At 60.2% G+C, this 10,000-nt stretch overlaps 2 non-coding genes across 2 annotated transcripts in view; both read right to left on the bottom strand.

The window, feature by feature from the left end:
- The window catches only part of LOC132953407 (large subunit ribosomal RNA), a 4,194-nt gene extending 1,983 nt beyond the window's left edge, over positions 1–2,211 (bottom strand). Inside the window, exon 1 of the ribosomal RNA XR_009665616.1 lies at positions 1–2,211. This exon is cut by the window's left edge and continues 1,983 nt beyond it. This is a non-coding gene — a ribosomal RNA (large subunit ribosomal RNA).
- Positions 2,212–2,580: 369 nt separating this feature from the next.
- LOC132953410 (5.8S ribosomal RNA) lies at positions 2,581–2,738 on the bottom strand. The gene has a single exon (XR_009665619.1). It is a non-coding gene; the product is annotated as a 5.8S ribosomal RNA (ribosomal RNA).
- Positions 2,739–10,000: the final 7,262 nt, after the last annotated feature.

Consider the following 10,000-nt stretch of genomic DNA (forward strand, 5'->3'; position numbering starts at 1 on the left):
ACATTATTCTATGCGGCTAGAGGCTGCTCACCTCGGAGACCTGCTGCGGATATCGGTACGAACCGACGCGAAGACTCCGCGTGGCCCTCTCTCGAATTTTCAAGGTCCGCGTGGGGATCACGGACACCGCCGCAACGAGCGGTGCTCTTCGCGCTCGCGTCCCTATCGCCCGGCTAGAGGATTCCAGGGACGTACAACGCTCACAGAGAAAAGAGAACTCTACCCAGATCCCCCGGCGGCTTCTTCGAGTTCATTCTGGTTACCCAGACGAGACAAAAGAGCCCCGAACACTAGGGAGCGGTTCCGCGTCGGGTTCCGGAATACGAACCGGATTCCCTCTCGCCCCAAGGGCGATTCGAAAACGCCTTCGCCCGTGGTACGAGGATCTCTCCCCGGGCTTAGGATCGACTGACTCTTGGACAACGGCTGTTCACAAGAAACCCTTCTCCACGGCAGCCCCCGAGGGCCCCTCTCGAGTATTTGCTACTACCACCAAGATCTGCACCGACGGCGGCTCCAGGCGGTCTCGCGACCTGCCCTTCGACGCACACCGCCGCGCCATCCTACTCGTCGAGGCTTGCCGGGACCGACCGCCGCGAGCGACGACCGGCCCCACTATGCCGTCGACGGCCGAGTATAGGCACGACGCTCCAGCGCCATCCATTTTCAGAGCTAGTTGCTTCGGCAGGTGAGTTGTTACACACTCCTTAGCGGATTCCGACTTCCATGGCCACCGTCCTGCTGTCATCAGCAACCAACGCCTTTCATGGTCTCTGAATACGCGTTGATTTCGGCGCCTTAACTCGGCGTTCGGTTCATCCCGCAGCGCCAGTTCTGCTTACCAAAAATGGCCCACTAAGCGCCTAGGGTTCCGTCGCCGGCTTCGCACGCGGTTCACGCGGTGTACCAGGTAAAGCCGGCGATCTCACCCATTTATAGTTTGAGAATAGGTTGAGGTCGTTTCGGCCCCAATGTCCTCTAATCATTCGCTTTACCGTATGAGACATCCTCCGTGTTACGAGCGTGTTGTTACCGCGCCGTACAGCGCGGAGTCCCACCGGCGTCCGTACGCCCGCGAACGGGCGGGACACATCGGCGCCAGCTATCCTGAGGGAAACTTCGGATGGAACCAGCTACTAGATGGTTCGATTAGTCTTTCGCCCCTATACCCAGCTCAGACGATCGATTTGCACGTCAGAATCGCTGCGGACCTCCATCAGGGTTTCCCCTGACTTCATCCTGGCCAGGCATAGTTCACCATCTTTCGGGTACCAACGTGTGCGCTAAGGGTGCGCCCTCGGACGGCCGAAGCCGACCTGGCGAAGACGCCCCCGGACTGCGGACCAGCGCGACTTTGAACGCCGGTGGGTTCGGTCGCTAGGCCATCGTCCGCACCGTAAACGGTTCACTTTCATTGCGCCAAACGTGGTTTTTCGTAAGATCACCGTTGACTCGCGCACACGTTAGACTCCTTGGTCCGTGTTTCAAGACGGGTCGGAAAGTAGCCCGAAATCGTCGCCGACCGACGGGACCCCGCCTGCGACGGGGCCGCGTCGACGGTTCTTGCCGTCGGGCGAGCCGACCAGGAGCACCAGGGTTCGGCGCGAACGGTCACGCCGAAACGCAACCGCCGCGACGAACGCCACCCAAGCCCTTCGGCCGGCGCCCAACGGGTCGCGACGTCCGCTAACCGAGCGAAAGATCCGGCCGGCGGTTAGACCGACCGTGAATTCGCCCGGCGGGGACTCGCGGGCTCTGTCCGTTTACACCCGAACAGTTTCACGTTCTTATGAACTCTCTCTTCAAAGTTCTTTTCAACTTTCCCTCACGGTACTTGTAAACTATCGGTCTCGTGGCCGTATTTAGCCTTAGATGGAGTTTACCACCAACTTCGGGCTGCACTCTCAAGCAACCCGACTCGAAGGCGCGGTCCGATCCCGGAACGCTGTGACGGCCTCTACTGGCCTGGCACCATCTGCGGGCCATGGCCCCGTTCAAGGGAGACTTGGACCGTCACGTGCGCCCCGGCAACGAGGCCGGCCCGTACGCCACAACTCCCATAGGTGCCGCGACACAAAAGTGCGCGGCGGGATTCGGCGATGGGCTTTTCCCTGTTCGCTCGCCGCTACTAAGGGAATCACGGTTGTTTTCTTTTCCTCCGCTTATTAATATGCTTAAATCCGGCGGGTAGTCCCGCCTGATCTGAGGTCGGAACGTATCGGTTTTTTTTTTTTTAAATTACACGGCAGCCTGCGGTCCGCGCTCCGCCCGTACGGTGACCGTCCGCGTCCGCGTCTCGGAAGCCGGAGAGGTCCGTGGACTCTCAGCCGACCCGGCCGCGCTCTCGCGCGGCGGGCGGACGGGGACGTGCCGTTTGACGACGCGAGAACCCGTGACTGTTTGCCGTCACAACTTGGGCGGACGACCGGAGGCGGCCGCGCGAGCGCGGTTTTCCACGGTCGAACCGCCAATCTCGCACCACCGGAGCGGCCGACGGGCGGGCGGACAGTCCCCGGGAGGACTGCCGCCGCCGTCGGACGCCTGCCGGCGGCGCATCGGTCTGGCCGAGTATCCGGTATACGACCCTCAGACAGGCGTGGCCCGGGACCCGCGGGTCACCGAGGCCGCAATGTGCGTTCGACTGGTCGATGTTCGTATAACCTGCGGATTACACGACGACGCGCAGATAGCTGCGGTCTTCATCGATCCACGAGCCAAGTGATCCGCTGTTCGGGGTCGGGTGTTTTTTTTTGTCGACGAAACTTCTACCGGCCACGCGCCGTGCGCGGACGCACGGCGGGGCCCGTATGGTCTTTCGACGTTAACCATCTTTCGGTCGACGCTCGGTCGGGGGTCGCGGCGCGCGGGCGGTCGGCGAGCTAGTCGCGAGCGCACGCGGCCACGGGGTCGGATTAGGCGCGCGCGAGACCGGCAAGTGCTGCCGGTACCGCGGGCCCGTCTCTAATGATCCTTCCGCAGGTTCACCTACGGAAACCTTGTTACGACTTTTACTTCCTCTAAACGGCCGATTTCGGTCATCTTCGCGATCGCGCGACGACCCAGCCCCCGAGGGGGCCCGAATAACGCGCGTCCACTCCGAAGACCTCAATGCGACCGTTCAATCGGTAGTAGCGACGGGCGGTGTGTACAAAGGGCAGGGACGTAATCAACGCGAGCTGATGACTCGCGCTTACTGGGAATTCCTCGTTCACGTGGAAAAATTGCAAGCCACGATCCCTAAGCACGAAGGAGGTTCAGCGGGTTACCCGGAAGCCTGTCGGCCCAGGAATGTTAACACACGCTGATTCCTTCAGTGTAGCGCGCGTGCGGCCCAGAACATCTAAGGGCATCACAGACCTGTTATCGCTCAGTCTCGTGCGGCTATTTTCGTCCGCCGCCTGTCCCTCTAAGAAGAGTTTAAGCTCCTGGGAGCCGGCGGTAGCCCTAGTAACGTATCGTGATCCGCCGGCGACGGCCGCGAACACGGCGCGCTTCACCACGGAGCCCGACGCACGACGGACGCGCGCCGACCGGAGGTTGCCCCCCGGCCGACACACGCCCGCCGCACGCCGGGACGCGGATGGCGCGGCCGCGCTCGACGACCGCCGTGGACGACGGGCGAACGCGTTCGGGGATACCGGGCCGAGCCGACGGGTACGCGAACACGAACGGCCGAAACCGCCCGCGCCGCGCACACGCCGACCCGGGGTTACCCGCCTAGTTAGCAGGACAGAGTCTCGTTCGTTATCGGAATTAACCAGACAGATCGCTCCACCAACTAAGAACGGCCATGCACCACCACCCCACCGAATCAAGAAAGAGCTCTCAATCTGTCAATCTTTCCGGTGTCCGGGCCTGGTGAGGTTTCCCGTGTTGAGTCAAATTAAGCCGCAGGCTCCACTCCTGGTGGTGCCCTTCCGTCAATTCCTTTAAGTTTCAACTTTGCAATCATACTTCCCCCGGAACCGAAAAGCTTCGGTTTCCCGGAAGCTGCCCGCCGGGTCGTTAATGAAACGCCGGCGGATCGCTAGCTGGCATCGTTTACAGTTAGAACTAGGGCGGTATCTGATCGCCTTCGAACCTCTAACTTTCGTTCTTGATCATACGAGAACGTACTTGGCAAATGCTTTCGCGTCAGTTCGTCTCGAGACGATCCAAGAATTTCACCTCTAACGTCTCGGTACGAATGCCCCCGCCCGTCTCTGTTGATCATTACCTCCGGTCCCGAAAACCGGCCCGGCGGGACGCGCGGGCGACTGGCGCCCGCGGCCCGGCGGCCCGCGCACGGAAACGCCCCGGAGGGCGATTTCGCGCGCCCCGCGAAGGGCGGAGATGCGCGGGACCGAGGTCTTGTTCCATTATTCCATGCGACCAGTATTCAGGGCCTTTTGACGAGACGGCCGTGAAGCCGCCCCGCCAGATTTGAGCCTGCTTTGAGCACTCTAATTTGTTCAAAGTAAACGTGTCGGCCCGCCGACGGCAATCGGTGAAGATCACCGCGCAGCAAGATTGGAGTAGGCGGCCGCCGTCGTCGAACCCCGACGGCCGCGCGACGCGTGGCCGCGCGGCGCGCCGGAAGCCCGAGACACGTGTCCGCCTGCCGACAATACGTCCGGCCGACGTGCCGGTAACTAACACCCCGAGACGGCTGACGAGCGCGACGACGACCGCGCCGACGGGACACGTGGTCCCGCGACACGGCCGGCCCGCGACACGACGGACCGCCAGGGTGGTCCGGCACCGCCCAGACACAGATCCGACTACGAGCTTTTTAACCGCAACAACTTTAATATACGCTATTGGAGCTGGAATTACCGCGGCTGCTGGCACCAGACTTGCCCTCCAATTGATCCTCGTTTAAAGGTTTTAAAGTGTTCTCATTCCGATTACGGGGCCTCGGATGAGTCCCGTATCGTTATTTTTCGTCACTACCTCCCCGTTCCGGGAGTGGGTAATTTGCGCGCCTGCTGCCTTCCTTGGATGTGGTAGCCGTTTCTCAGGCTCCCTCTCCGGAATCGAACCCTGATTCCCCGTTACCCGTTACCACCACGGTAGGCATGGAACCTACCGTCGACAGTTGATAAGGCAGACATTTGAAAGATGCGTCGCCGGTACGGAGACCGTGCGATCAGCTCGAAGTTATTCAGAGTCACCAGGTCTTTGCGCGGGCCGCGATCGGGACGCGCACGAAGCGCGCCGCGACGGGCCGGTTTTGATCTAATAAAAGCGTTCCTCCCGCGAGCGACGCCCGAGGGCGCCGCGACGGTCGGAACTCTGTCGGCATGTATTAGCTCTAGAATTACCACAGTTATCCAAGTAACTTGGGTACGATCTAAGGAACCACAACTGATTTAATGAGCCTTTCGCGGTTTCACCTTAATGCGGCTTGCACTGAGACATGCATGGCTTAATCTTTGAGACAAGCATATGACTACTGGCAGGATCAACCAGGGATCTCGGTTTTACAACAACTGCGTCCCGTGACGGATCCCCGCGGCGACGCCGACCAAGGGGCGACGACGACGCGGACACTCGTCTCGGGACGCGTGCGTCCGAGCGCCGGTCCGCCCGTGGGCGAGCCGACGCCGAGGAAGGTCGAAACGACCGTGACCGGTATACGGTCACGGCGCACGACCGACCGCGGTTCGAGTGGGATACGTGCGCGGACGGGCGCCCGTAAACCGCGCGCTTCGGTCGACGCGAGCGCCGCACTGAGCACCCGCAGAACGCGGGGCGACTGCGGCGGCGGTCGCGTGCGGTAGACCGAACACACGCGGAGAGCGAGCGCTCGCCCGACGCGACGTGACCCGTGCGTTGACGAGAGTCGGGGTTAGCGCGTACGCCGTCCGTTTTCAGCGGACGGAGAATTACCGCGCTAGCGCCTCTCGCCAGGTTTATAACGGCCCCCAGCCGAGATCGTGGGGGAAGCCGGGACGCGACGCGAAGTCCGTCGTCCCGGGGCTTCGCCCCGGCGACCGCCGGGCACGGCGACGATGGCCGGCCGCGGCGGGAATGTTTTGGCGTCGAGAGCTCGTAACTTGCGGAACGGTAACGGGAGTCGTCATCGATTTTTGAAAAAAAACGATTTGCGCGTCGGAGGCCCACCGGAAGGCGGGCCTGCGACGCCGGTTGAGTTTTGCCACTCGGCGTGCGAGATGGGTCGGTCGCCGAAACTTGGACGGATACCATCGAAGGGCACTGGATTGCTGACCATTCCGAAGACTGGGGCAGACCGGTGCGCGGCGATGGACGCGTCGGCTTCGGCGTCGCCCGTGGCTTTGCTGTCGTACGTGATTGGCGATCGGACGCCGGCGGAACGCCGACGACCGAGTCGCTCACAAATTTACAAAATCTCGAGTTTCACAATGTGCGACGGGGGTATTCACGCGTAGTGGTACACCCGAGTCGAAGGAACTTCGCCATCACCGTGCGTAGCGGTTAGCCGAGAATCGAAAATCCGTCAATCACCGTGCGTAGCGGTTAGGCGAAAATCACAAAATCCGTGCGTAGCGGTACGGCCGCGGATAAAGGATTACCGATTTAAATGTCGCGGACACCGGTGTCCTATAGTACTCGGAACGTACGACGTGAACACGTCTCGGGTACGTCGAGATCGAACCAACGGTTAACGAGTTATTGCACACGGAAAAACTACGTTCGAAAAGTTGAATTCGAAATCGTGTCGACGGACATCGCCGGGGCTGCCGTCATGTGCACCACCCCGGCACCGACGAATAACCGAGGACGTCGAGTGAAAAAAAAAAAATCGAATTTTCACACACGGTGGTCCGTGCGACGAGACGGTACGGCGGGCGCGCAGCTCGGCGACGGTAATCACCCCTGTAACGTCGCGGTCAGCGCAGAAATTCTACGCGGTAAAGGTTTTCGGCAAAGGGGGATATCCCTGGACAACGACTCTGCGGTCTGCCCGTGATGAACGGTACGGTCGATGTCACCGGCAAACCGTGAAAACGGTTGACCGAGACCCCGCCGTCGGAATACAGTCAATCACAGTGCGTAGCGGTTAAGCGAAAATCAAATATCGGTCTATCTCCGTGCGTAGCGGTACGGCCGCGGATAAAGGATTACCGATTTAAATGTCGCGGACACCGGTGTCCTATAGTACTCGGAACGTACGACGTGAACACGTCTCGGGTACGTCGAGATCGAACCAACGGTTAACGAGTTATTGCACACGGAAAAACTACGTTCGAAAAGTTGAATTCGAAATCGTGTCGACGGACATCGCCGGGGCTGCCGTCATGTGCACCACCCCGGCACCGACGAATAACCGAGGACGTCGAGTGAAAAAAAAAAATCGAATTTTCACACGCGGTGGTTCGGACACGGTCACGGGGACGCCGCCGCGCACCAAGGGCGACTCCGCGCCTCGCCCGTCGAGGAAAAATATTTCCGCGTACGGCACTCCGAGTCCGCGGGACGTAATAATTCTTTACGTTAGTCCACCTCGCACCCGTCGAACGCCGACCAGACAAAAATCGGCAATCGATGAAGGGCACAGTGTCCACGGATCCGGTCACGGGGACGCCGCCGCGCACCAAGGGCGACTCCGCGCCTCGCCCGTCGAAGAAAAATTTTTCCGCGTTCGGCACTCCGAGTCCGCGGGACGTAATAATTCTTTACGTTAGTCCATCTCGCACCCGTCGAACGCCGACCAGACAAAAATCGGCAATCGATGAAGGGCACAGTGTCCACGGATCCGGTCACGGGGACGCCGCCGCGCACCAAGGGCGACTCCGCGCCTCGCCCGTCGATGAAAAATATTTCCGCGTACGGCACTCCGAGTCCGCGGGACGTAATAATTCTTTACGTTAGTCCACCTCGCACCCGTCGAACGCCGACCAGACAAAAATCGGCAATCGATGAAGGGCACAGTGTCCACGGATCCGGTCACGGGGACGCCGCCGCGCACCAAGGGCGACTCCGCGCCTCGCCCGTCGAGGAAAAATATTTCCGCGTACGGCACTCCGAGTCCGCGGGACGTGCTCGCCGAATGCCCGCACCGAATAATACCGGTAAAACCACATCCACTTGCCGTATTAATATTTTACGTTAGTCCACCTCGCACCCGTCGAACGCCGACCAGACAAAAATCGGCAATCGATGAAGGGCACAGTGTCCACGGATCCGGTCACGGGGACGCCGCCGCGCACCAAGGGCGACTCCGCGCCTCGCCCGTCGATGAAAAATATTTCCGCGTACGGCACTCCGAGTCCGCGGGACGTAATAATTCTTTACGTTAGTCCACCTCGCACCCGTCGAACGCCGACCAGACAAAAATCGGCAATCGATGAAGGGCACAGTGTCCACGGATCCGGTCACGGGGACGCCGCCGCGCACCAAGGGCGACTCCGCGCCTCGCCCGTCGAGGAAAAATATTTCCGCGTACGGCACTCCGAGTCCGCGGGACGTAATAATTCTTTACGTTAGTCCACCTCGCACCCGTCGAACGCCGACCAGACAAAAATCGGCAATCGATGAAGGGCACAGTGTCCACGGATCCGGTCACGGGGACGCCGCCGCGCACCAAGGGCGACTCCGCGCCTCGCCCGTCGAAGAAAAATTTTTCCGCGTTCGGCACTCCGAGTCCGCGGGACGTAATAATTCTTTACGTTAGTCCATCTCGCACCCGTCGAACGCCGACCAGACAAAAATCGGCAATCGATGAAGGGCACAGTGTCCACGGATCCGGTCACGGGGACGCCGCCGCGCACCAAGGGCGACTCCGCGCCTCGCCCGTCGATGAAAAATATTTCCGCGTACGGCACTCCGAGTCCGCGGGACGTAATAATTCTTTACGTTAGTCCACCTCGCACCCGTCGAACGCCGACCAGACAAAAATCGGCAATCGATGAAGGGCACAGTGTCCACGGATCCGGTCACGGGGACGCCGCCGCGCACCAAGGGCGACTCCGCGCCTCGCCCGTCGAGGAAAAATATTTCCGCGTACGGCACTCCGAGTCCGCGGGACGTGCTCGCCGAATGCCCGCACCGAATAATACCGGTAAACCACATCCACTTGCCGTATTAATATTTTACGTTAGTCCACCTCGCACCCGTCGAACGCCGACCAGACAAAAATCGGCAATCGATGAAGGGCACAGTGTCCACGGATCCGGTCACGGGGACGCCGCCGCGCACCAAGGGCGACTCCGCGCCTCGCCCGTCGATGAAAAATATTTCCGCGTACGGCACTCCCGAGTCCGCGGGACGTAATAATTCTTTACGTTAGTCCACCTCGCACCCGTCGAACGCCGACCAGACAAAAATCGGCAATCGATGAAGGGCACAGTGTCCACGGATCCGGTCACGGGGACGCCGCCGCGCACCAAGGGCGACTCCGCGCCTCGCCCGTCGATGAAAAATATTTCCGCGTACGGCACTCCGAGTCCGCGGGACGTAATAATTCTTTACGTTAGTCCACCTCGCACCCGTCGAACGCCGACCAGACAAAAATCGGCAATCGATGAAGGGCACAGTGTCCACGGATCCGGTCACGGGGACGCCGCCGCGCACCAAGGGCGACTCCGCGCCTCGCCCGTCGATGAAAAATATTTCCGCGTACGGCACTCCGAGTCCGCGGGACGTGCTCGCCGAATGCCCGCACCGAATAATACCGGTAAACCACATCCACTTGCTGTAATAACTTTTTCCATCAACCGAACAATCTTCGGCCAAATCACACGTGCTAGCGCGTAGTAGGAAGGCAGATAAATTTAAAAAAAAAAAAGTCGGTCCGTCGGTCCAGGCGACCGCGCGTGAAAAATAATTATCTCAAATAAATCCTATGTCGCTGCGTAGTGGTACGGCCACACGGAATTGAAAAAAAAATTGCGTCTGCCGGGCGACGAACCGCGGCCGAGGGGCAGTCGTCGGTCCGTCGGTCCAGGCGACCGCGCGTGAAAAATAATTATCTCAAATAAATCCTATGTCGCTGCGTAGTGGTACGGCCACACGGAATTGAAAAAAAAATTGCGTC

This window comes from Metopolophium dirhodum, unplaced genomic scaffold (genome assembly GCF_019925205.1).
Source record: "Metopolophium dirhodum isolate CAU unplaced genomic scaffold, ASM1992520v1 scaffold29, whole genome shotgun sequence".
Classification (NCBI taxonomy): Eukaryota; Metazoa; Arthropoda; class Insecta; order Hemiptera; family Aphididae; genus Metopolophium; species Metopolophium dirhodum.